Source organism: Mobula hypostoma, chromosome 3 (assembly GCF_963921235.1).
Source record: "Mobula hypostoma chromosome 3, sMobHyp1.1, whole genome shotgun sequence".
Taxonomy (NCBI): Eukaryota; Metazoa; Chordata; class Chondrichthyes; order Myliobatiformes; family Myliobatidae; genus Mobula; species Mobula hypostoma.
In genome coordinates, this window is record NC_086099.1 from 36,819,203 (window position 1) to 36,835,952 (window position 16,750).

Sequence of the window (16,750 nt, forward strand, 5' to 3'; positions counted from 1 at the left end):
TGACAGAACCCCGCTGAAAAGGAAAAGGAGAGACATCAAAGGAAAAAATTAAGCTGCTTCTGCAGATGAGGTCAATGGAGTCGCTGTTAAGTGCCATTGTAGTTCTGCCCTCCACTAATCAGTGGCACAATATAAAGAGGGCCTCCTTGAGCAGGTCCCAGCTCAGCACTGGAAACCTGACAGAGGTAAGTCACCTTTAAGTGATACTCCTATCAGCTTTCCTTGGGACTTGTGACTACCAATTCTCCCCAACCGCACAACACTAACATACTGGACAACCATGCCTATGTATATCAAAATTCCTTACTCATTCACTGGACAATTATTTGATTCATCACCCACTGATTTTGTGAACCATAGGCCCTACCATCACCTGATTGGACCAACAGAGCTCATCACCTTAACCCTAGATCCTGATCCACCCACAGATCCTCAAATGGTATCACATTGACAAGCACCCAAATCATTGACAAGTATAATTATGTACTGTGTGCTCCCACAGTTCTAACCCTTGAATGAAGGCAGCCAACTCACCAATCACCCTGGTCACTCCTGACTTATGAACTACCATCAATATGTCTGTACCTCTTTCCCTTTCTCTTGTGCATTCTGCTTCAGAAACACTCAAAGGAAGAGCCTTTCCTTGTGTAAGGTCAATTCAGTCCAGTGCCTCGGACTTTGCAAACAGCAGGCCTGCGAATAGAGGCGACAATTGGTGTGTTGTGCAGAAACCGATTGAATCCATGAGGCCAAATTTGTGAGCAGTCCCCACCATATAAGTAAATGGAACACAAAGCAGGCCTCAGAGGGATCAGAAGTGGAGGGAGTGAGCAATTTTCAAGTTCCTGGGTGTCAAGATGTCAGAGGATCTAACTTGGTTCCAATATATTGATGCTGCTATAAAGAAGGCTAGACAGTGGCTATAATTCATCAGGAGTTTGAGAAAATTTGGTTTGACACCTAAAGCACTTGTAAACTTCTACAGATGAACGGAGAGCATTCCGACTGGCTGCATTGCTGTCTGGTTAGAGGAGATGGGGGGTTGTGGGGCTACTGCACATGATTGAAGTAAGCTGCTGAGAGTTGTAAGATTAGTCAGCTCCATCATAGGTACTAGCGTCCATAGTATCCAGGATATCACCTTGGAACGGTGCCTCAGAAGAGCAGCTTCATCATCAAGGACCCCCACCACCCAGCATGTGCCCTTTTCTCACTGTTACCATCAGGAGGAGGTACAGAGGCCTGAAGGCACACATTCACTGATTCAGAAACAGCTTCTTCCCCTCCTCCATCCAATTTCTAAATGAGCATTAAACACATTACACTACCTCACTATTTTTTTTCAGTTTCTGTTTTTTGATTACCTATCATAATTTAACTATTTAATATACATATATACTTACTGTAATTCAGTTTTTTTGGTTTATTTATCATGTATTGCATTGTATTGCTGCCGCAAAGTTAACAAATTTCATGACATGCCGGTGCTACTAAACCTGATTCTGATTCTGATCCCCATTACATCACAAATTGTAGCCTGCTACATTGAAGGGCATTGCGAAGTTACAGAAATCTGAAGTAAGACTGGGCAGAGGACAAGAGAGAATTCTCACTTTGATTTTCAGACACAGTTACAGATGCCTCGGTGGGTATAGTGCAGAAACAGACTGATCTCCTCTATCCTAGAAGGTCTCAGAAGCCTTTTGGATCCACAGTCAAGTGACAGCAAAAGTGGTCAGATTTTGATGTGAACATTAAGAGAGAAGCTCCAGGAACATAAATGTAGTGCCACCAGAAATTTAAGAACTTTACACATCTGATTGAGATTGGCTTTACACATTGCTCCACGCAATATAACTTCATCAGAATTCACACCCAATAATCAAACATCTAGAAAACAGCTTCACATACTTCTCACTACTCCAAGCTTCATATGCTCATCTTGCACACGAGCACATTCTCATGGCAGGTGTATCACCATGACATGTAGTAACATTTCTCTCCCTCTTGTATAAGGTAACACAATACTTGTACTTGTGGCAGAATGATACCTGTGGAAAGCAATCCTTTATGCATTAGTCACAGGTGTCTTGAGGACAGACTACTGACAATGATCCAGTGCAGCCCCCTTAACCTCAAACAGCTCAAACACTGGAAAACTGCTATAAAAATATTAAACGGTGCTCTGCCATCTAAGCAGTGGGGTGCATTTGTAATCTCTTAACTTGCATCATTATTTTATTTCTAAAAACTTTTTACAGTTCTTATATGGGCACCTAAAAAGATTTTCTCCTTCATGTGCCCATCACTAAATTTCATGTTACAGTACTGAACCCATTATACTGCAATGAGAAGCAGAAGTTTAATTACACCAATGAAAATGATGGCGGAACACCTTGAAGCAACTGTATCTTTCTTAAAGAGCTGCTGAAGGATGGATCTGTGGTCAGGAATTATCACGTATCTCCTGTCACTTTGTGACTTTATCACTTCCTGTCAGTCACCTTATGGACAGATACTCCTGCATAGACTCACTTATGTACTGTACCTACAATCAATCAATGTATATAAGATCATCTTATGTATATATGCCACGTTCAAACAGCTCCTTGTACATTGTGTTTTATAGGATTGATTTTATATTGCTATTTATTGTGTTCTTTATGCCTATTGTGCTTTTTAAGCTACATTGGACCTGGACGATCAATCATTTCATTTTCCTTTACACTCGTCTGCCGAAAAATGACAGTAAAAAACCTTGAATCTTGATTTAAGATTATTTTTCAGACTTTAAAATCAAAACTTGCCTAATTTAATAAGACAGTAAAGAAGTGGTCTCCAGTGGCCATTGAGGCCTTGAAAGGCAGCTTTGACTGGAAGGTGCTCTGTGAACCATATGGGGAGGACATTAACATCTTACTGACTGCATCACTGGCTACATCAAGTTCAGTGTGGCACTGTAATACCATCAAGAACTGTTTGCTGCTTCCCAACAACAAACCCAGGGTCATCAGTGGTCTGAAGGCTCTTCTCAATCACAAAAATAGAGCCTTTAGATCAGGAGATGTGATAGAGGTGTGTTGCCCTGACCTGATAGAGGTGTGTTGCCCTGACCTGATAAAGGCATATGACCTCTGATGAGAGGCATTGATTGTGTGGATAGTCAGAGACTTTTTGCCAGGGCTGAAATGGCTAACACAAGAGGGCACGGTCTTAAGGTGTTTGGAAGTAGGTACAGAGGGGATGCCAGGGGTAAGTTTTTTACACAGAGGTCCTGAAGAAGTGTACTGCGCAGCTGTGTGGAGTTCTCCAGGGCATTTCCGATCTGAGTCTCAGCCTGGAAAAGGTCCTGGCTGTGTGGAAAAACATCATGTGTGGTTCCAGTACTCAAGAAGGGCTGACTGAAAGTCTTGAATGACTACTGTCCAGTGGCCCTGACCTCACACATCATGAAGTCTCTAGACTCTGGCTACTGGAGGCTGTGGTAGAACAAAGGACCCTCCAGAAAATCCTGGCAATTCTGTACAATTTTCCTCACCCTCTTTATGCCACCTTGGGTAAACAGAGGAGCACCTTCAGTAATAGACTAAGACAACTACGCTGCTTCAAAGAGCACTAAATGAGGTCATTTTTGCCCTTGGACATTAGGCTTTATAACGAGTCAACCTATAACCGGGGAAGTGTTGACACCCGCCCCCCCCAACTTCTCTTTACTAGAGCTCTGTTTAGATCTATTTACCATACCCTGCTATCATAGACACCCTGTGCAATACTACCATCAGTTCTTATCGGGACGGTGTGAATGTGCATCCATTACTGAATAATATTACGGTATTTCTTGCACTGCCATCTTATCAGTGTGAACTTGCAAATCTTGTAAATCTTGTGATCTTTGACTTGTAAATCTTGTACATCTTATTTTTAAGATAACTTTTTAATTCTTTCTTCCTTCTCTTCTAATCTGTGTATATCTGTGCACTATGCTACTCTGACACCGTAATTTCCTTTTGAACCAATAAAGCATTTATCTATCTATTTACTTAAATATTGTATATCTAAATTCTAAAAAGCATGTCTAGAAGAAATAAAGGTGAATTGTAAGCAAAATCATTCATTGACTGTGTCATGCATCTGGCAATGCTAATAAAATCATTGCAACACACATCAAAGTTGCTGGTGAACACAGCAGGCCAGGCAGCATCTGTAGGAAGAGGTGCAGTCGACGTTTCAGGCCGAGACCCCTGAAATGTCGACTGCACCTCTTCCTACAGATGCTGCCTGGCCTGCTGCGTTCACCAGCAACTTTGATGTGTGTTGCTTGAATTTCCAGCATCTGCAGAATTCCTGTTGTTTGCTAATAAAATCATTGGTGTGTTTTGCAATAGTCAGTATATCAAAAAATCAAAGAGGTTACTGTCATAAATATACCTTTTGGCTTCACTCCCAGTGAGAAAAGCCACTGAGTAAATTTCTGTAAAAAGCAAATAAAGGCATTGAATTCCAATCATAATATATAGGATTAGCACAGAATCATTTGTGATGTGTTTCCAAATAAATATCAATCCTTTGAGACATACTTCTTACAATTTGATATTATTAATCCTTGATAAATGACCTTTCTTTTTATGGTCTTCTGACCTAGAGTAAGAAAATAAATTATTTATGAACATTTATCCATTATTTTTATATCTGTTTTTATAGTTATTAATGGTGATTTCCGTTCATGCCTATAATTATGTTATGTACTCATTGGACAGATGTAGTTGTTGTAGATGTTCTAGTTCTAAATATGTATAGCTACAGAAATGAAAAAGACATACATCTTTGAGTGCCTTGGTACATCCACAGAGTAAAGACTTTTTGAGGAAAAACTAGCAGTAACAAATGAAACACAATAACAAGTTGCAATTAAGGTCAATTATTGTTATCATTGTTGTAGAAGAACATATTTGCTCAGGACAATGGCTTTAATTGAACTATGGAACCCTTTAAACCTGTCTGAACAAATGGGCAATGCTTGGTTTAAGATTTTTTTAAATTATTCAGATGGGATGTTAGCATCAGTGGCTAAGGCAACATCTTTTTGTCCAGTCTTGTTTGAAGTGGCGAGTCACTTCAGTGTGTAATTGTGCCTGAGTTGGCTCTGGGCACCCTATGACTTTGGTTTGGTGAGATTGTGTGGTGTGGTGGTGGTGGAGGAGGAATGACACTATAAGCCACAGACCACATGATGATCCTGAACCCAATAAGAATCACTGCATGGCATGTGGCTGTGGGATTGGGAACACAGATGACAGGAGATCACTGTGGATGTGCCTGTAAATATGAAATAGTGCTTAGTTGAGCTCAAGGAAGGTTAGTCAGAGTATCCCTTGCCTAATTTAGACAAATATACCAACACAAGACATTTGTACAGAATGGTAAAAATAATGGATGACAAAACAATCATGTTATGATCAATAGCATGCTAAAGGAAAGGATTAAAGTAACTACTTATATGTCTTTCTGTATAAAGACTTTAGTCAAAGTGAATTCAAAGTCGATCTAAATTTATTATCAAAGTACATACATGTTACCATATACAACACTAGGAATCACTTGCGTGCGACCATTCGCAGTAAGAGTAAAGAAATACAATAGAATCAATGAATAACTGCACACAATACGGAAAATCAATTTGCAAAAAACAACAAACTGTGCAAACACAAAAAGAAAAAATAAATAATAAATAAGGAATAAGTATCAAGAATATGAGGTGAAGAGTCTTTTAAAGTAAGCCAATAGGGTGTAGGAACAGTTCAGTGATGGGGTGAGTGAAGCTGGATCAAGTTAACTGCTCCGGTTCAGAGCCTGATGGTCGAGGGATGTTAACGGCTCCAGAACCTGGTGCTGTGGTCCTCAGGCTTCTGTATCTCCTTCATGATGGCAGTAGTGAGAAGAAAGCATGACCTGGATAGTGGGGGTCCTTAATGACCTTTCCTGTGACAATGCTTCTTGAACATCACCTCAATGGCGGGCAGGGCTTCACCTAGGATGGACTGAGCTGAATTCATTACTGTTTGTAGGCTTTTCCATTCAAGGACATTGGTGCTTCCATACCAGGCTGTGATGAAATCAGTCAACATATTCTCCATCACACATCTACAGAAGTTTGTCAAAGTCTTAGATGACTTGCCAAATCATCGCATACCTCCAAGAAAGTAGAGGAACTGCCATACTTTCTTTGTAATGGCACTTATGTGCTGGACACAGGACAGACTCTCTGAAATAATAACACCGAGCTATATAAAGTTGATGATCCTCTCCACCTCTGATCCCCCAATGGGGATTGGATCATGGACTTACGGTTTCCTCCTCTTGTAGTCAATAACCAGCTCTTTGGTCTCTCTGACATCAAGTGAGAGGTTGTTGTGGCATCACTCAGCCAGATTTTCAATCTCGCTCCTATATACTGATTCATCACCACTTTTGATTCTGCTAATAACAGTGGTGTCATCAGGAAACTTAAATATGACAATAGAGTTGTGCTTAGCCTCACAGTCATTGGTATAACGCGAGTAGAGCAGGGGGCTATGCACAAAGCCTTGTGGTGCACCTGTGCTGATGGAGATTGTGGAGGAGATGCTGTTGCCAATCTGAACGGACTGGGGTGCACAAGTGAGGAAATCAAGGATCCAGTTGCACATGGAGGTATAGAGGCCTAAGCCTAGGAGCTTATTGATAAGCTTTGAGGGGATGATAGCATTGAATGTCAAGTTGTAGTCAATAAAGAGCATCCTGATGTATGCATCTTCACTGTCCAGATGTCCCAAGGTTGATTGAAGAGCCAATGAAATGGCCAATGAAATGTGATGACAGGCTAATTGGAGTAGATCCAAATCACTCCTCGGGTAAAAGTTGATATGTTTCATCACAAACTTCTCAAAGCACTTCATCTCAGCACTGAGGTGAGTGAAATTATCCACACTAGTTCGGAAGCCTTTTGGTTCCTGAAAGTGGTTCCTGAACCTGGTAGTGTGGGTCTTAAATCTCCTGTACCTCCTGCCCAATGGTAGTAGTGAGAAGAGAGAACGGCCTCAATGATAGGGTCCTTAATGATAAATGCTGCATTCTTATAAGGCTGTGCTCCTTATAAATGTTCTTGGGAATGCTAGCTCTTTATTGCAAATACATGATGAATACAATAATTTTATAGTAAACGTTCCACATTCAGAATGGAAAATAACAAAATATCTTCAATATCAAAGTGCAAATAAGACACATTGCAGAGACACACTATAGTCTTAATTTGCAGATGTCTACCTACCTTGGATCCTCACGTAGTGGCAGTAGGTACCCAAGCAGAATGCATGAAATTCCCTCACACCATCATCACTTACATTGACAAGCAGAGAAATCATGAGAACATTTTAAATTTCGTTGATCTGAGAAATATTTTTCTATGTAAATATTTTAACATTGAAAAACAGTTTGTTGACTGTGACTGTCTTTATAACTCCTGTAACATTTGATTATCATTTGGCATTTGATACCAATACTTTTTTCTCGCTCTTATCACTGCATCATAAATTTTGTGTGAAGCTTCACACTCATACGTAGTATCAGCTTTCTGTTTTGTCCCAGACAAAAATCAAGAGGCTTGTGTCTGCTTGATGTGGTACCCATGAACCAATGCACAAAAAAATCCTCACTGATGATTAAACTATAGATATCAATGAAATGGGCCAGTGAATCAGGTATCATGTTAACACCGCTGAATACACCTGTCAGTTCTCTTCTTTGTTGATGTGGTTGTATGAGAAATAGCTAGTGACACTTTGGATACAAATCAGTTTTTTTTAATCTTCTACTTGGCAGCTGCAAATATTGCAAATAATATAGAGATCGTGTCTACTTTTAATAAATACATACACGTTTTTTTTTCTCTACCTCTTCTTTACATACCCTTCCCTATTTGAAATGCCTGGATAATATATCAGGTGAGTTCAAAGTCTTGCGATGTTCTGATACTGTGGATTTATATTTCCAGCTCTTTAGTGGTGTAATGTTAAAAGGGCGGTATAACATATCCAGTGTTTCAAACCATGTGATATTACTCAGAATCTTAGCTCACTTACAAAGTAGCTTCAATATGCCGCAGTAACTTATTTAAATTGTATTTACTTCTTAGTTTCTATATCCATAAGAACTAGGTTACAGTTGGAGAATGAAGGCCAGAAAACCAATGCTATATATTTACTTTAAACATGCATAAATATTTCAAAGGTACTGGTTCCCTTTGTGCATAATTAGAAGGAAAACTTGTAAGTATCTTTCCACTGGTTAAATCAGTAATAGAAGCAAAAGTAAACTGTGAGCCCTGTACTGATCTCCTCTCTTTCTATTGGTCATTACAGTTTGTCTCTTGAAGCACTATTCCTTACCTTTCATTTGTAAACTTTAGAGATATCACTCTAGTGCATTTCAAGCATGTAAATAGATAATTGATTCACAACATTAATCTTTGGTCCAGAAATTTGCAGTTATTTCAGCAGATTCAATTAATTTACAGGAACGTCAAGCAACATGTAAAGCCAGTTGCCAGTCTGAATCTGGCCATTTAGGTTTTCTGACAAAGTTGTACATTTTGCACTAAATCTTTTAGGATCGTGCTTTCCAAATCTACCTAATGCTTTTGTGATGATACTGGATTTTCCTTTAGGTTGAATTCTTATATTGTGGGGTTGATAGCATGCTCTTGGCATGGTATTGAAAGGGTGGGTCATCTTAGGAACTTTGCTCACGAATTTAACACCAGTCATGATGCAAGAACGCCTTATCTAAATGTTCCATTGTCAGTTGTTTACAATGTAGCATGCTGAGCTCATTGTGCAGGTCAAAGCTAAACTATCATGTACCAACACCTAAAAATAAAGAAGATCTGTAAAGTTTCTTATGAAAACACAAGCCATTCCTTCATAAATTTTCATTGTGTTTCTTTGGAATAGTGGAGATCACAGTGGGATGGGTGTAAAATTAAATTAAAAAGAGCTAGTGGCTTGGCATCATGCTCGTGGGCTCAAAGGTATTGCACAAAATCACACTGCTGCCTTATTCTCTCCAATGTGAAGATCACAGCATGAGAATTCTTTTACTTCAGATATCTAGCCTCGGAAGGATTCTGTTGAAGTATGTTTGGAGTTTTAAGCCATGGCAGTAGATTGCACCCAGTAATGTCCAATAAACAGTAATTTTCTGTGATTTAGAATGACCATTTTAATGCATTCCTAAATGATTGTGGGATTTGATCTTGGATATGCATACTAATTGGCAGATTTTACAGGTAAAAGACAGGATTAGGCTATGAGATTGTTGTTGGTCTTTTTCCCTCTGGGACTTAATTGTGACCAAGGTAAGGTAATCTTCCTCAAAGGTGGTAATTCATCCTATGATAAATCTTTGTCAGGAAATCAAATATTGGAATTTCAGTCTCTCAATGTGTGATGCTGTTGCTATATCACTTGATGTCTATCTAGAAGGTATCTTTAAAGTAATTACTTTTCCTTCTCATTTTCGCTCATTAATGCGTTGGGTGTACTGTAATTACCTTTGCATATGCAGTGCCTTCTTCACATCAAGTCGTGTTGGACAATCAAGGATTTAAGATATTAAAAAGCCCCATTCTATCCAATCTTTTATAACTCAAGGTTTGCTGGCATTCTGCACAACAGGTCTATGATGTAGCATCCAGCTTGTCTGGAGTGTAGTCTTTTACTGGGAGCCCAGGTTAACCTTGCACAAGTTCAACAGGAGGATTTCCTTGTCTGGATGCTGGGAAACATGGAAAGTTTATACTGATGTAACCCTCTCACCGTAGGCTTGCAATGAGTTAGCTGTTACTATGAATACAAGCTAATAGCAACATAACTCAACAATGCACAGGGAATAATGATAAAAAGGCCATTTCCAATAAACAGACACATCTAGGGTAAATATGATCCAGGTAAACACAAAACATAACAGTTTGAATGCTCCTTTAAGGGAAAATGAGGTTATCACTTGTATGAACACTGAAACAACCATGCAAATTTACTATTTACCAGGAAGGAATAATTTACCTCACACCTCTATAAACTTAGATTAAAATTGTATAAACCACAACAAACAAAATAAAGAAGAGGGCCCATTACACATATGTTAATTAGTCCATAGTGTGCACCTAATCTTTGGAGTTTATTGTTGCGTAATCAATCCGGTTTGCTTCACTTTGTTTACTCACGGTATCGAACAATTCTGCCTGAAAACACAGTCCATGTCAAATATAAATAAATAACCAAAGATGGTTCAAGGACAAGCGTCAAACTGTCTCCAAGGTCATGTGATAACTAGCTAACTAAAAGTTAACTGCAGGTTCTCTGAAGACCATTATCTGCATGAGGATTTTCTGACAGCAGTGTCCTCCTTCCCCCTTTCCCCCCGAAATGCTTTTTTTTGCAACCATCCATGAAAACAGAGGAATGTCCCAAAGAATGATTGACAGTTAAATGTTAGAACCCCAAAGCTCCCCCCAGCTTCCCTCCTTCCTGCGTGTAAGCGGCAGAAAGCAACAATCCCCCCTCCCCCCCACCAGCAAAATAGTGCCATCGGTATCTGCCACCGAGCACTCAAGTGTGAGCAAAGCAACAGCAAACACACAGACTTTCAGTACTCCAAAGTCTACATTGTTCACCCGGTAATCGACATACCACAGGCGTTCTCTCTCCCTAATAAGGGAGAAAGAGGTGTCCCCGTTTCACAGTGAGAGGGGAGACATAACAAACAACTTGCTGGTTTATGACGTTAAAAGTCTAGTGTGTTGCTTTTTTGAGCTCTGTACCGGAAGATCTCAGGTCTCTGGGTACACAGCCAAAGATGTTCCAGCTCCCACAACACACTGGTCCGGGACACTGATCTTCGATCCGCCCGTCTCCACAGCCCCGAGATGCTAGGCCTCCAAAGGCAAGTTGTGCTCTTAGGCTGAGCCCTTGGCGTGCCAAACAATGGCCAGTTGTGAAACTCTGAGAGCAGGTCCCTTCCCCGCAAAGAACTGTAGTCAGAGTATAACTCCAGGTCAGGGTCTTCAAAAGAACCCTGACAGGGCAAAATAGAGATATTAAAGATGGAAATAGAGACGTTTCTGAAGATGCAAGCGAAAGAGTCGCTTTTTAGTACTATCATCACTTCGCTTCACCCCTCGACCTTTTTGAGAAAATCTGCAGAAAATATAATACCCAACAACATAACCGTATTAATAAAATAAAACATGGTCTTAAATAAGGGGTATTACACTAATAACAATGTCTATTATACAGAATCTCTGTCACTGGAGGAAACTGAACAGTCGACATTTTGGGTTGAGACATTTCACCTTGATTGATTAGAGGTTAACGAAAAATGGAAGGTTAATCTGCATAGGAAATTGTATCTCATGAATTTGATTGAATTTTTTGAAGAGGTGACCAAAGAAATTGATGAGGTCAGGTAAGTAGATGTTGTCCACATGGACCCAATGAGGCCTTTGACAAGGTTCTGCATGGCCGGTTGATCCAGAAGGGTAGAACGGTTCAGATTCAAGTTTAGTTAGAAAATTGGTATGGTCAGAAAGATTGTAGTGGAGGGTTTTTCAGATTGGAGGCCGATAACCAGTGGTGTGCTGCAGGGATCAGTGCTGGGTCCATTGCTATGTAAATCTTTTCAAAGAGATTATAAGTGGCATGATTAGTAAATTTGTGGAGGAAACACCAAAATGGAGTGTGAAGAAAATTGTCTAAGATTACAACAAAGATCAGTCAGGAAAGTGGCCCAAGGAATGGCTGATGGACAGCTGCAAAGTGCTGTATTTTCAATATTAAAACAGAGTAGGATATATAAAGCAGGGAAAATAGAACTGAGAGAATGATGGGCAAAGTATATTGTTCCTTATGGCAATACAAATGGCCAAGGTGGTGAAGAATGCATTGGCATTCTTGCCCTCATCAGTCAGACACTGAGTACACCACTGGAATACCATGATACAGTTATGCAAGACTTCACTGAGATTGCCCAGCTATAGGAAGGATGTTATTATGCTGGAAAGAGTACAGAAGAGATTCACATGAATGTTACCATGACTGGACAGATTGAATTATTAGAAGATATTGGATATTTCACACTCCACCATAGTGCAAGTTTTCCCTAGTGCACAGAAGACTGAGGAATGACCTTTTAGAAGAACATAAAACCATAAGACATAGGAGCAGAATTAGGCCATTCAGCCCATCAGGCCTGCTCTGCTATTGCTTCAAGGCTAATCTATTTTCCTTCTCAACTTGATTCTCCTGCCTCTGCCGGTAACCTTTGATGCCCTTGCTCTTGAAGAAACCTATCACCACTTTAAATGACTTGGCCTCCACAGCCATGTGTGGTAGTTAATTCTACAGGTTCACCACATTCTGGCTAAAGTTGTTCCTCCTCATCTCCATAGTAAAAGGACATCCTTGTATCTGAGGCTGTGCGCTCTGGTCCTGGATTCCACGGCCACTCTATCTTGGCCTTTCAATATTCGATAGATTTCAATGAGAACCCCCCTTATTCTTCTAAACTCCAGCAAGTACAGGCTCAGAGCCGTCAAACACATCTCACACATTAACCCTTTCATTTCTGGGATCATTCTTGTGAACCTCAATGTTTCCCCTGCATGATGGTTTTCATGTCTGTGGCTGAAACACCAGCTGTTCAACATAAATGATGAGTGGCATGGATGAGGTGAATGGTCAGTTTTTTTTTCTGGGGTAGGAAAGTCTAAAACCAGATGCCATAGGATAAAAGCGAGAGGGGAACAATTTAAAGGGGGCATGAGCAGTCAGAGGCAGGTGCAATCATAATGTTTAGAAGACATTTAGAAGAATGTTTAGAAGAATTATCTGCAGCTTAATGTGAAAAAGACTAAGGAGCTGGTGGTAGACCTGAGGAGAGCTAAGGTACCGGTGACCCCTGTTTCCATCCAGGGGTCAGTGTGGACATGGTGGAGGATTACAAATACCTGGGGATGCGAATTGACAATAAACTGGACTGGTCAAAGAACACTGAGGCTGTCTACAAGAAGGGTCAGAGCCGTCTCTATTTCCTGAGGAGACTGAGGTCCTTTAACATCTGCCGGACGATGCTGAGGATGTTCTGCAAGTCTGTGGTGGCCAGTGCTATCATGTTTGCTGTTGTGTGCTGCGGCAGCAGGCTGAGGGTAGCAGACACCAACAGAATCAACAAACTCATTCGTAAAGCCAGTGATGTTGTGGGGATGGAACTGGACTCTCTCACAGTGGTGTCTGAAAAGAGGATGCTGTCTAAGTTGCATGCCATCTTGGACAATGTCTCCCATCCACGACATAATGTACTGAGTGGGCACAGGAGTACATTCAGCCAGAGACTCATTCCACCGAGATGCAACACAGAGCGTCATAGGAAGTAATTCCTGCCTGTGGCCATCAAACTTTACAACTCCTCCCTTGGAGGGTCAGACATCCTGAGCCAATAGGCTGGTCCTGGACATTTCATAATTTACTGGCATAATTTTACATATTACTATTTAACTATTTATGGTTCTATTACTATTTATTATTTATGGTGCAACTGTAACGAAAACCAATTTCCCCCGGGATCAATAAAGTATGACTATGACTATGACTAGACGGGTACATGAAAAGGAAAGGTTAAGAGGATTATGGGTTGAATGCAAGCAAATAGAACTAGCTTAAGTTGGCACGTTGATCAATATGGACACGCTGGGCTAAAAGGCCCAATGCACCATGTTATTTACTTCCATAACTCCAACTGTGCTATATAAGCTCTGAGTTGCTTGATATCTGAACTTCATACTTCATACTTTATACTTTATTGTTGCCAAACAATTGGTACTAGAATGTACAATCATCACAGCGATATTTGATTCTGCGCTTCATACTCCCTGGATTACAAATATTAAATATTAAACATATTAAAAATAGTTAAAATTAGTAAATATTAAAATTTTAAATAATAAATCATAAATAGAAAATAAAAAAATGGTAAGTAAGGTAGTGCAAAAAAACCGAGAGGCAGGTCCTGATATTTGGAGGGTACAACCCAGATCCGGGTCAGGATCCGTTCAGCAGTCTTATCACAGTGGAAAGAAGTTGTTCCCAAATCTGGCCGTACAAGTCTTTAAGTTCCTGAACCTTCTCCTGGAGGGAAGAGGGATGAAAAGTGTGTTGGCTGAGTGGGTCGTGTCCTTGATTATCCTGGCAACACTGCTCCAACAGCGTGTGGTGTAAAGTGAGTCCACGGGCAGAAGATTGGTTTGTGTGATGTGCTGCGCCGTGTTCACAATCTTCTGCAGCTTCTTCCGGTCTTGAACAGGACAACTTCCATACCAGGTTGTGATGCAGCCTAGAAGAATGCTTTCTACGGTGCATCTATAAAAATTAGTGAGGGTTTTAGGGGACAGGCCAAATTTCTTTAGTTTTCTCAGGAAGTAAAGGCGCTGGTGGGCCTTCTTGGCAGTGAACTCTGCTTGGTTGGAGCAAATCAGGTCATTTGTGATATTGATCCTGAGGAACTTAAAGCTTTTGACCTATTCCACTTGCGCACTACCGATGTAAATTGAACTTAGAGAGAATGCTACGAGTAGCCAGCGTGTCAGGCAGTATTGGTGGAAAGGAAAAATGCATGTGCATTACAGGTTGATGACTTTTCATCAGAACTGGCCAATTCTGTCCCACTTCTGAAATCACTGAATTCAAAGGGGAACTTTGAGGGCCGATTAATGTTCCTAGTCAGAAGATAAAATGCTGCTTTGTGAGCTTATATTGGGCTTCTTTGGAGTGGTATTAGAAACCAAAAATAAAGATATTGAAGAGGCACTTCAATGGAGTACAAAGTAACAGATAACTGAAAGCTCACTTCTGTTTGAAGACTGAATGAAAGTTTTCTGTCAAATGATCAACTGATTTGGGTTTCATTTCACGAATATTCAGTAAGTGATCATAAGAGGACTGTATGTAACACAGCAAGTGGGAAGAAGTACAAATGAATCATTTCCTCAATGTATGCCTCCTTGCATGGTCAGAAGGAAAAAGCTAAAAGGGTGGGTACTATTGCTTGTAAGGCGTTGTGAGGAGTCCACACTGGTGCAGATGGAAGGGTAAACTTGAGAGCTGAAAAGAGAATTTGTCCCACCAGGGTGAAAGGGGAAGGTGTAGGGAAAGGTGTCTCTGATAGTTGCCAAAGAGTTGAAAGTACTGGAAATGACCCCTTGAATTTGCAAACTGGTGGGGTGGAAGAAGAGAACAAAAGGTATTCTGTCCTTGTTCTAAGTGGTAGAAGAAAGGGTAAAAGAAGTATCACTTAGGAATTGCCAACTTACAGGCAAAGTCAGCGAATACATTGTAGATCTCAGTAGAAGATTCACAGTCAGAATTATTCAGCAGAGAAACAGGCTCCTTGGCCCTCTATGTCTATGCACTTTCCAGGTGTACCTACCAGTACTAATTTTATTTTCCAACACCTTCTCGGCGGTTCACTCTGTCCTTATGCTCATCCAGATGTTTCTTAAGTGTTGTGAGCTTCTACCATCCTCTCAGGCAGGTGGAAAGATGCTACTGCAGATCTCTTCCAAACTTGCAGCTCATCATCTTAAACTTATGCCCTCTGGTTTTGCCATGGGGCGAAACTTCCTACTATCTAATTTATCCATGCTGCTTGTTATTTTGTGCATTATACCGTCTTCTGGGCCCCATCCTTGAGCCTCATGTGCTCTAAGGAATGCAAAGCCAAGCTATCTGTCCTCTCATCATACTAATCACCCTCCTCTGCACCCTCTCCAGAGCAATCACATCCTTCTAATAGTGTGACATCCTCAGCCGCACATAACATTCTCACTGTGGCCTAACCAGTTTTGTTTTATCATGTTATACAAGCCCTTTCTCCTCTTATATCCTGTGTTCTGGTAAATGAAGGCCAGCATCCTTAATACTTACTTCACCTATTTACTTGTGCCTCTACCTCCAGTGAATTTTTGTATACCAAGGTCTATATTTTCCCTCAAAATTCCCTGCAATCATATCACTCACATTCAACCATAAGATATAGGAGCAGGAGTAGGCCATTCGGCCCATTGAATCTGCTCCGCCATTTCATCATGGCTGATCCATATTTTCTTTTAGCCCCTATCTCCTGCTTTCTCCCTGTATCCCTTAAAACCCTGACCAATTAAGAATCTACCAACCTCTGCCTTAAATATACACGAAGTCTTGGCCTCCACAGCTGCCTGTGGCAAAGAATTCCACAGATTCACCATTGTCTGGCCAAAGAAATACCTCCTCATCTCTGCTCTAAAAAGATGCCCATCTATTTTGAGCTGTGTCCATAAGACCATAAGATATAAGAGCAGATTTAGGCCATTTAGCCCATCAAGTCTGCTCCGCCATTCCATCATGGCTGATCCTGGATCCCACTCAACCCCATACACCTGCCTTCTCATCATATCTTTTGATGCCCTGACCGATCAGGAAACGATCAACTTCCACCTTCAATATGCGCACAGACATGGCCTCCACCGCAGTCTGTGGTAGAGCATTCCACAGATTCACTACTCTCTGGCTAAAAGAATTCCTGCTTAGCTCTATTCTAAAGGGTTCCCCCCCCCCCCCCAATTTTGAGACTGTGCCCTTTAGTTCTGGATACCTCCACCATAGGAAATATCCTCTCCACATCCACC